Source organism: Mytilus galloprovincialis, chromosome 9 (assembly GCF_965363235.1).
Source record: "Mytilus galloprovincialis chromosome 9, xbMytGall1.hap1.1, whole genome shotgun sequence".
NCBI lineage: Eukaryota > Metazoa > Mollusca > Bivalvia > Mytilida > Mytilidae > Mytilus > Mytilus galloprovincialis.
Genome location: NC_134846.1, coordinates 49,266,483 through 49,278,214, shown reverse-complemented (window position 1 = coordinate 49,278,214; position 11,732 = coordinate 49,266,483).

The following is an 11,732-nucleotide window of genomic DNA, read 5'->3' as shown; positions in this document are numbered from 1 at the left end:
GGGGTGATCTCAGGTGCTCCGGAAGGGTAAGCAGATCCTGCTCCACATGTGGCACCCGTCGTGTTGCTTATGTTATTACAAATCCGGTAAATAGTCTAATTCGGTAGGTCACATTCATGAAAGGGAAGTGGATTGTAGTTACGACATAAGGAACATATCCGATATCATTTGTGAAACGGTTATTCCATAACGGTCAACCAACTCGTGATGGCGTCCGTAAAATTTACGAAGGGATGATTTCAACTTCACCATTTGGAACTCTTGGTTTAATAGCTTCCTTGTGAGCAGTAACCCTCTATCAAGAAATTATTATACGGTGATTATTACATATGGAAACAACACAATCATTTATAAACAGTTAAAAAAAACGCTGATATCTTAGCAGGAGTTGTATAAGTCAAATAAAAACTGGGTAGAACATCGATAAATTGAATGGAAATGTTATGAACTTATCTCTTTATGCTTTTTATAACTTATTATACTGAAAATATATGTTCGCGCACTGTATAATGATTTCAACGGAAAATTCACTGGCAAACAAAAATCTATTGAACTATTTGTACTCTTTTTGAAGACATGATATTTGAATTTTTCTAGAGTCCCAGCACAGTACCATTACAGAGGTTTCTAGCGTTTGAAATTTAAATTGCTTCCCTGTTTTCGACATTTCTTTAGTTTCTGATTTAATTATATCTATCTATTTGAAGATATCATATACCGCCAGGTGATTGATATTCCGATGTAGATTTGTTTTCCCATACATGTTTACTACTAAACAGTCGAAAGATACATAAGAGATAATCAAACTTATAAATCGAAACAAATAGACAAGGCCATTGTAAATAAAAGAACAGAGTTTTAATGTCCCCCGCGTTGCACTTGTGTAATATTTCCAAAGGGCATAACTTATTTAAAAAAGTCTATCGTCTACCATTATCGAACTTGTCCGAGATATTATTGATAGTAATTTAAAGGTATAAGTTTAATAAAAATCTGACACAAATTGTACCTGAGAGCGCTAACGATGCCATTTACCATAAATTTGATATTTCCAAGGGACATACCTCTTTTAAAAAAGTCGGTCGGCCACAATTGAAGAACTTATCCGGATACTGCTAATATTAACGTATATTATAAATCTTATAAAAATCTGGCAACAATTGTGCATGTGAGAGCGCTCACAAGACCGAACAGACGGACAAACGGACGGACGCCGGTATTTCCATGTCCGCCGCAACGCGTTATTTGTCATTGTAAAACTTTGATGTAAATTGTTTGTCTCATGGTAAGCTTGACGACATTTCGTGCCTTGAAAGTGATGTTCAATTAGGTCCTCCCAAAGTCCTGTAAATAGTTCAGTTGGTTCAGAATAAGTCCTGGATTTAAATATTCGCAATATAAACATTACTTACCAATGTTTTCACACGCATATGTATCTATTTATCAAAATTAAACAGTCCCGTTATTAATACGAAATTCGTCAATGATACCCACGTTAGAGTCCCGACAATTATAGAATACAATACGACTGAGACCAGACAAAGCCGTTTGCAATGCGGTAGAGCGGACCGTGATAGGATAACGTTCCGACAGTACCTGATCATCTCGAGTATGCCGACAGTTTTCGAACGGATAACTTCCGTCACCGTCGGTTCACTGTCTGGTCTCTGTCTGATCTCTGTCGGATTACATTCGGTAGAATCGGGACGCAGTCGTGGCAGACTAGGTCGAATTTTACCAGGCGAGATATACAAATTGGATTAGAAGCGGATTGAAAACGGGATAATCGGGATAAATTCGCTTTGAAACGGTTGAATATCGACGCTTCCTGAACAATATCTGATTGTTGTCGTGATTAAATTATTTGTTTTACAAATTTGAATTAATTTAAAAGTTTAAATTTCCATCCACGATTCACAGGATCTTGATCAGACTTTTGACAAATTTTAATCGGGAATGGTCCTGTCAAGGACGGCAGTAAAAATCGTGAATGTGTGACCCCAGCTTAAGGTAAATCAAGAAAAGCGCTTCGGATGCATGGCACGTTTCAACGTGTTGATTTCATTTTTTTTTTTATTATATACTTTGGTATTAAATATTTTTTTTTATCATTTTTCGTAAAAATGATCAAATTGTCGAATACAAATTACATATCATTTAAACATTATAAGTCGTGAATTAACATATATTAGATAAATGTCTTTTTATAAAATGCGAACTTTAAAAAAGGTCAAACGGTCAATACGTTGTTTCATAACCATTACGTTTAACATTTGATTTATCACAACCCATTCCGCCAACTATATGTTTTACAAATATTTTAATTGATTATCAGTGAACTTAAATACAAACTTACGCCTATAACAGTTATGATATGTGACAACTTTCAATACTGATGGTTCTAAATTAGATTTAAAGTTGTTTAATAATATTTGAATAAACATGACATGTAGTATCTTGGAACGTAACCACATTAAAACTTAAAGTATGTTATCTTTTATTTGTTGAACATACCATTTAAATATGTATGTTAATGCAAAGTCAAAGTGCTTTTTACCAAAACATTTTTAGAAATGGTGTAAAGACTTGCCATGTGTGTTTGTTTTCGTTTTAGATACATTTATTATATGTTCTTGGTTGTAATTGTCTTTCTGATGAATTGAAAATTGTATAGATAAGACTGAACTTGGTTTTTTCAATGTCGTACATTTCATGGCATATTTGACACTGAAAGTTAGGAAACGAACAAATATCATATAAGGGCATCCAATTCATCTTTCGACAAAATGATATCTATTCGGAACAGTCGAATAATTGATCTACCAATAATGAATGATTGAATCAAAGAAAAAGTCAACAAATTATTTTTCGCGAATAAATTATTTTCCCCATTTAGTTGTCTCTCTCATGTTTCCATTCATACCGCAGCTGCTTTGTTAAGTACAATCAAGTGACACTCCTTCAAGTCATTTTTATTTACTCACATTATCAGAAACAGAAGTAAACAACGACAAAAAAGAAAATTTAACTATCACATCCTTTTTAAGCCGAGATATGTCCCGATCTTCATGATACTATTAGATTGATCCAGTTGAAAGATACTGAAGCAATTGTTTATACCTACATATATTGTTTCCATCGCAAAATCTATAAAAATAGAAATAAGGAGATGTAATGGGATAATTAATGAATCGAGAATCCAGCAACACTGATTAAAGGACAAGATGTACACAACGTCAGGTTGGCATGTTGTATGCAATTATGATCATATGCAAGACAAAATAGTAAGTTAAAAATATTACGGATGACAAAAGCCATATATCTTATATAGCAACTTAATTAGCAAAAGTGAGCAGCAAGATCAAATCTACAATTAAGACAATAAAGCGGAAATCGTCCGATGTCTTCTTTGAATGATTGCCCTTTTAATGACGATGTTTATCATTTTTTTAGGGAGGGGGGTTGCCTTACATGATAACATTATAATATATATATATATAGACACTTCATATCACAAAAAAATATCAGGAAGGTAAGATATACTAAGAAGTCACATTGAGCTGATATAGGTAGTAGGCTATTCGTTATAGGAGTGATTGCCCACCCCTTAAATACAGATTTCGGTAACACTTTTTTTGTGTTTTTAGAAATAAGAGAAACAAAATAGACCAAAAGATCAGCAACACAAGATCAACATACTACAAATTGTTGTCATGAACTGTATTCTCGTCTACATTTTGTACTATGTTGGAGAGTGATCTTTGTTGGATAAACACGTAGACAAAGGTGACTTCTATTTTGGAAGTAAATATCTTCAGTTTCATGTTTGGTCTTATTAAAACACTGTTTCTGTTTCATATTGTTTAACTTGTACTGCTGAAATGGACGTTTTCCCTTTTTTTCATGGAAACAGAAAGTTTAAGGCTATACATTTCTTATTATATTGATGAGCAGATAAGATGAGATGACGTGTGTATCAAAGGAGTATATCATGTTATACTCTCATCACGTCATTTTCACACATAGTCCGCTTGTGGTTTTCTTCGACAAAAATTATATTACAATCTTAATTCCTGCGAAAACTTTGCTTTTATTTCATTGAATCATATCTTAAACATTTGCAAAGGTATCGTATCGTGAGACGAAAGTTGAAATGAGGCACGATTTGTAAAATAAATGATACATATTGAACTTATGTCATTCATTGTCATAGCATATATACTTTTGTAAATTAATAGCATATTGCTTAGGAGAAAATATCACATATCTTTGCTGTTGTTAAGGGCGTGATTCACGTCCTCATATAAAACCTAAAATATTGTAAACAATAACATATTGAAAGATAGCATCTCGTTTCAGTTATGGTAAGTTCTGTATTGCATTATTGAATCATTTTTGTCATAATAACTGTAAAATATGGTTAAAAGGTTCTGATTTATTTTTTAAAGAGTAGATGTTAACAAACCTAATTTGATATCTATCATCTGTAATATGGTTAACACTGAACAACATAACCAGTGATGCATATTTAAAAATGTAGTACACTATATGCTTTCTTAACAAAATACAACTGTTTTGCTTGATTTGGTTTTGCATTTTTGTGTCTGTCTTAATGAAGTATAAAAATCAGTTGCGTTGATACAATCATTCATAAAATTGAATGAAATTTAAGATGTTTCAAATTTAAGTAAATCGGGAAGAGTTGGAACTTTTTGTTTTTTAAACGTAACATGTTGATAAAAATTGAGGGAATAAAACAAATTGTCTCGGCAACCGACTAGAAACGTAAACAAACTTGTATTCGGCAAGTCCTTATAAAAACAAGTTATAATTTCATATTCCAAATATCAATTTCTACAGATAAAATTGAGAATGGAAATGGGGAATGTGCCAAAGAGACAACAACCCGACCATAGAAAAAAACAACAGCAGAAGGTCACCAACAGGTCTTCAATGTAGCGAGAAATTCCCGCACCCGGAGGCGTCCTTCAGCTGGCCCCTAAACAAATATATACTAGTTCAGTGATAATGAACGCCATACTAATTTCCAAATTGTACACAAGAAACTAAAATTAAAATAATACAAGACTAACAAAGGCCAGAGGCTCCTAACTTGGGACAGGCGCAAACATGCGGCGGGGTTAAACATGTTTGTGAGATCTCAACCCTCCCCCTATACATCTAGCCAATGTAGAAAAGTAAACGTATAACAATACGTACATTAAAGCCTGTAATATAATGCGAATGTTTTACGAAACGCGTACCTGGCGTATTTAATTATATTGTACGACTTTGCCCCCCGCAGAGCTATAGAAAAACAGTACATTAACGGGTGTTACACGGACTCTTTTTAGATGATACACGGACTCTTTTTAGTTGTTACACGGACTCTTTTTATGAATAGAATCACTCGTGCATGATCAGCGAGTTCATGGGCACTTTAACTTTCAATTAGATTTGAACTTTTTGGTTCACCGACTTATTTCCTGTCTTTTTATTGAAGAAAATATTCACGTTAGCATCAATATCCATTTTCAAACATTTCCAGTAAAATACTATTCATATCAGTACACTAAGGGATTAGACATTTAACTTAAAAAAGGGGGGGGTAATGTTTTTTTCCTAAAAAAAGATATTTTGATCCCAAATTTTATGAGAAAAAAATTACTATGGTCAAGCAGATGACAAATTAATGTTTTGCATGATTTCTGATTTTCCGAATACCGTAAATAGTGCTAGTTTAAACAAAAACATTTGGGTGATGGCGTTGAAAAGTAAATAGTCAATTAATGTACTGAAAAAAAGAGACCATACCGCCCCCTTTATGAAGCAAAATATTCGGTCAATAAACGTTTTCTTCAATATATGGATATGAATAGTATTTGGGACAATGTTGAAAGTAAATTTTAAGAAAGGATGATACTGACGTGTATATTTCAATAAAAATAAGACAGGAAATAAATAAATAAAAATCAAATCTTATCAAAAGATAAAATCCCTATTAACTCACCAATGCACGATTGATCCTATAAACAAAAAGTGTTCATGTAATACACGTCCAAATAAGCAGCAAATCTAGAAGAAAATCATTCAACTTATGTCATCTATTTTGGGCGGTAAGCTGCGATTGGATCATATAGTAACACGTGTTTATTCCCGATCAACACTTGCAGATCTAGAGACGAGCATGAATTTAAAAAAAAATAAAGTATATGCCTGAATATATTTAATATTAAGACAAAATTCATTTTTTCATAAACATTTTATTTACTAATGAAGTAGTAAATTCATTCTTTTGATACATTTATATTGTTATCGAATTTATATCAGTGGCGGATTCAGGTCCAAATCCAGGACAAAACAGGGGGTCCAACTTTATGTCCCCATTTAAATGCATTGATCATCCAAAACAAGGTTGTTCCAATCCCTGGGACCCCCACCACTGAATATTAAATTGATGAATTTGGCAACAAACGTATTTTTTTAAGGGGGGATGGGGGAATGGAATGGCACATCCTGCATTTTTTATCAGAAATAAAGATTACAGCCTGTTTATCTTAAAATAAATTAGCCCCCCCCCCTTCTTCCCCGCTTTCCGTTTCACCCATAAAGATCAAACGTAATCCTACTTACCACTAAAATATTTCTTTAATACATTGTATATTACTTTTTTAAGAAGTTGCCTTTTATAAGTCTTAAATGTGTACAATATTCATCTTTTACTTGAAATGGCTCTTTTTTATCAAATAATTCGATTCCTGATTTTTTTATAAAAAAAATCTCGGTTGAAGGGAAATGAAAAATGTTTATACTATAACTTACATTTACTGCTTTATGGCTATCTAAGTATCTAAAATGTTTAGTCTCGCAAAATGTATTATAACTTTCTTGAAACGTCGTACAAGTCAGATAAAAAACAAAAGTAACAAACGAAACAGGCCGGTAACAACCAGCCGAATAGTTTTTCTGCACTTGTAGTCAGGTCAAGGTCCTCGGCTATCGCCTCGGACCTTGACCTGACTACTCGTGCAGAAAAACTATCCGGCAACGGTTGTTACCGGCCTGTTTCTTTGTTACCTTTGTATTTTATCTAATACATACTGGTACCTTTGATAACTGTTTACTATAGTTATGTTAATTACAGAACCCTCGTTTACACATGACCACAGTATTTAATGAAATTTATCAGAATTTAAAAGGATAAAACAAAAGTAGAAAATGGAATTAAGTTATATAAAATTAACAATCGAATTGAACAAACATGTAGAAGAAAATAAAAACGAATAGTGTTGTGCTTATTAGTTATATTAAAACATCAATTACAATTGTGTTATTAGTTTCTGTTCGTGATCATATTTATTTGTTTAATCTGGTATGTATGTTTTCTAGTCCACTGAAAAGAGTATTTAATAACAATAATCAGAATTTAAAAAAGGTAAAACAAAAGCAGAAACAGAAATTATTACAAGTAATATAATATTAACAATCGATTTGACCGAACAAGCAGGAAAAATTAAGAACGAATAGTGTTGTGCTTATTAGTTATATAATAAAAATCAATTGTCCATTCACCGGAACAAAACTCGTCATTTATGCGCGCCTTTATGACGTCATTTACCAGAAAGAGGGGATCGCCTGTTTCCCTGCACCATTAACATTCATCAAGCGTCTTTAGTGATTGATCGTCATTGTGCAGGATAAACTAGAAATAATGTTTGTTCTCTCGGTACTTAATCACAATTCCCTAATAAAAGCAGTGATGATTGTCAATTAGGATAATTCAATTTGCCGAATAATTCGTGCAATATGGCATCATGGTTTTCCAACTACTTGCTCAATATTGAAACGGAAGTAATAGTGCACCTAATAGCACGACTGATGTTGACTAAAACAAGTGTTTGACGGAAATGCATCGAACTCGAAAATTGTCTATAAAAGTTGTGTGATTCGTTTCAATTTGTTCGTGTTGAGGTTACTTTGTTTAATTTGGTATGTATATATACTAGTCCACGGGTTAAGATGAAAAAGGGAGTGTTAAGATTTTAATAAATTAGCTTTACCATGTCATAATATTAAGTGAATCTCCCACAGAGAGCCGAATAAACTAATGGGATATTAAAATTCATAAATCGAAAACAAACTACAATGCATAAGAGAAAAATGTAAAACGAAGAACATACGTTCAAAATATACACAAAACACAACATAGAAAAATAGAGCGTGAGCAACAAACATCCACAATAAACCGGAGGTGATCTCTGGTGCTCTTGAAGGGTCGTATTTCAATCAAGTCCAAAGTCAGGAGCATTGTCAGTTGTTTGCAATTCTAAACGTTCGTGTGTGTGTTAACTTGTAGTTGATAAACATTTTGAACAGGACGTTTAGGAACAAGACGTATTGTTTAACCACCTGTCAATTGTTGAAAAATGTATGCCTCTCTTCAGATAAAGTTTGGTTAATTTGTCTTTGAGATGCTGTCTTATTGATATTCTTTTGATATCAATTTATATTGTATATATCCGAATTTTAAAAATGGCATCGTCAAGTTTGAATATAGGAATAAAGGAAATATATAAATATATGATTTATTGCTGAATTTGAAATAGAGTTTAAGGAAATAGTGAATGTCTCTATAAAACAAGAATCAATTTAAAGCCAGGGTTTTATTTTTAACAGATGTTCTTATTCCTCTTATTCTATATATGAATATGAGTATTGAAGTACAACTTGATATGCCTGTATGTGTATACTTTGCTATTTATATCAAGCAATAATTATTACCATATAACATGAAATAATCGTTTGTGTTCAAACATCATCTATATTGAGATTATACATTACGCAGATGCCCATTTTTTTCATATCAGGAAATACTTTTTTTTTAATGATAATTGACAAATTTTAAATTTTTAATCTTCCATAACAACTGTAAAACTTGATAACTGGATAACGTTAGAATCTGAAAGTTTTCATTATCGTGTATCAATTTTCAATCAAAACATATTGGTAAACCGGTGAAGATTGCAATAACTGTAGGGAATATTTCAAGGAAAAATGAAACTTTTTTTTGTTTGTATTTGTGTATATCAATTTTAGATCAGATTTACCACATTTGCGATCAAACAGATTGTTACTGCTACAAAATGTACGGAGGTATATATAATGGAGAAAATGTTTAAACCAAAACAATCTTGTTTAACTAGAAAGTAGCACTGATTGGAGACTTTCAGTTTTGAATTTTCCTCGGAGTTCAGTATTTTTGTGATTTTACAGATGGGTGCAGTCCTAACCTGTACAGCAAGTTAACTTGATAACCAGTCATTTGGACTGGTCAAAGTTAACCTGTGACCGGATTTAGGACTGCTCTGACCAGTCTTAGGACCAAAATTTAGTTAACTTGAAAAGCGGACTTGGTCCTAGGACTGTTTTTATGTCTACCAAAAAGTTAACTTCGAAACAGGTCCGCTATTGATATAAGTTACCTTCGAACCAGTCCTGCCGTAAAGTTAACATAAGTTAACTTCGAAACCAGTCCTGCCATAAAGTTTTAATACAAATATTTGAAAATAAAATACGCATAAAACGTTGCTTGTAACACAAATTGACTGTGATCTGCCAATCTATAGATTAAAAAACGATCTTGGTTACAATGATAACGGACACTGAATTATATTCCAATACCTATCAAATTCAACCATATTTGCACTTTATTTATATGTATATCTATGAAAGGACGTATTTTATATGTTAGTTATACGTCCTTGTTAGTTATATGTCCTTGATCTATGTTGCCACAATCAACAATATTTTAAATTCAGGATAGAATTTGCTATACAAAATGAAAGCATCATTTTAGCCATGTTAACACATGACTATAAATTTTTGTTCGTATAAATTTAGGGTGCCAGCATGTCCTCCTTTTATTTAAAATATACGTAACAAAATTTCAGTAGTTTTGATACCTCATGCTGACTTGTACAACAAAATTATTTGACCGCATTGACCAAAACTGACCATATGTGCACTTTCACTTGTAAGTCTATATACCCTCATAGTAAATCAGCCAATTTTTTTTATGTCAGGATTCAATGTATAATACAATGGACAGCAATATTGCAATACAATAACAACAAATTTTTGTTCGCATTAATTAAGGGTGCCAGCATGTCCTCATTTAATTCAAAATATTGATACGTAACAAAATTTCAGTAGTTTTGATACCTCATGCTGACATGACTGGTCCACCAAAACTGACCACATGTGTATACTTTAATTTGTAAATCTATAAACCTGCATAGGAAATCAGCTATATTTTTTATGTCAGGATTCAATATATAATACAATGGACAGTAATATTGCAATATAATAACAACAATTTTTTGTTCGCATACATTTAGGGTGCCAGCATGTCCTCCTTTTATTCAAAATTTTGATACGTATCAAAATTTCAGTAGTTTTGATACCTCATGCTGACTTGTGCAACAAAATTATTTGAAAGCGTTGACCAAAACTGACAATATGTGCACTTTTATTTGTAAATCTATATACCCGCATAGTACATTTGTAAATCAGCCATATTTTTTATGTCAGGATTCAATGTATAATACCATGGACAGCAATATTGCAATACAATAACAACAAATTTTTGTTCGCATTAATTAAGGGTGCCAGCATGTCCTCATTTTATTCAAAATATTAATACGTAACAAAATTTCAGTAGTTTTGATACCTCATGCTGACATGTACAACAAAATTATTGGACCGTGTCCACCAAAACTGACCATATGTGCAACTTAATTTGTAAATCTATATACCAGCATAGTATATCAGCCATATTTTTTTAAGGTCAGGATTCAACATTTGTTCAATGTATAATACAATAGACAGCAATATTGCAATACAATAACTACAAATTTTTGTTCGCATAAATTAAGGGTGCCAGCATGTCCTCCTTTTATTCAAAATATTGATACGTAACACAATTTCAGTAGTTTTGATACCTCATGGTGACTTATACAACAAAATTATTTGACCGCATCGACCAAAAACTGACCTGCATATGTGCACTTTAATTTAAAAATCTATATATATCCGCATAGTAAATCAGCCATATTTTTTATTTCTGGATTCAATGTCTAAAATAAATGACCGCTGTTAGGATGGCGCCTTTATGTCTTCTCCTGGCACTTCTGTTAACATGTTGGTCAGACGGCAAATGTAAGCAATAAGGAGAATAATTTTTTTTCCCGCATCAAATTGAGAATGTCAGCGTTTCATCTCTGTATTCATAATATTAAACAGTCACTAGGGTGTGTAAAACAAAACTATTAGGCCGAATCATCCAAGTACATGTACCAACACTGACATGTCTGAATTCATTTGTGCTTTTTAATAAATAAAAAAAATGTATATGAGGTTTGTTTGTAGTTAAACGTCAAGTGACAACTATTTCATTCAAGTGCACACATCTCTCGACAAATCTGACGAATTTGACGAGATTGTTGGTAGTTTTACTACATCGTACATATCCGGACACTGTACAACTGTACAATTTTCGTTAGAATATTCTGCGGTATAAGAATAGTAAATCCAATCCAAACAAGTAGAATAACAATGAATTATCCATGCATGTATAAATGCATAAAGTAAAACATCACAATAATATTTCAAACATAAGTTAATTATCCTCATTTAAATATATCTAATTCAACTCATATAACAAATATTAATCA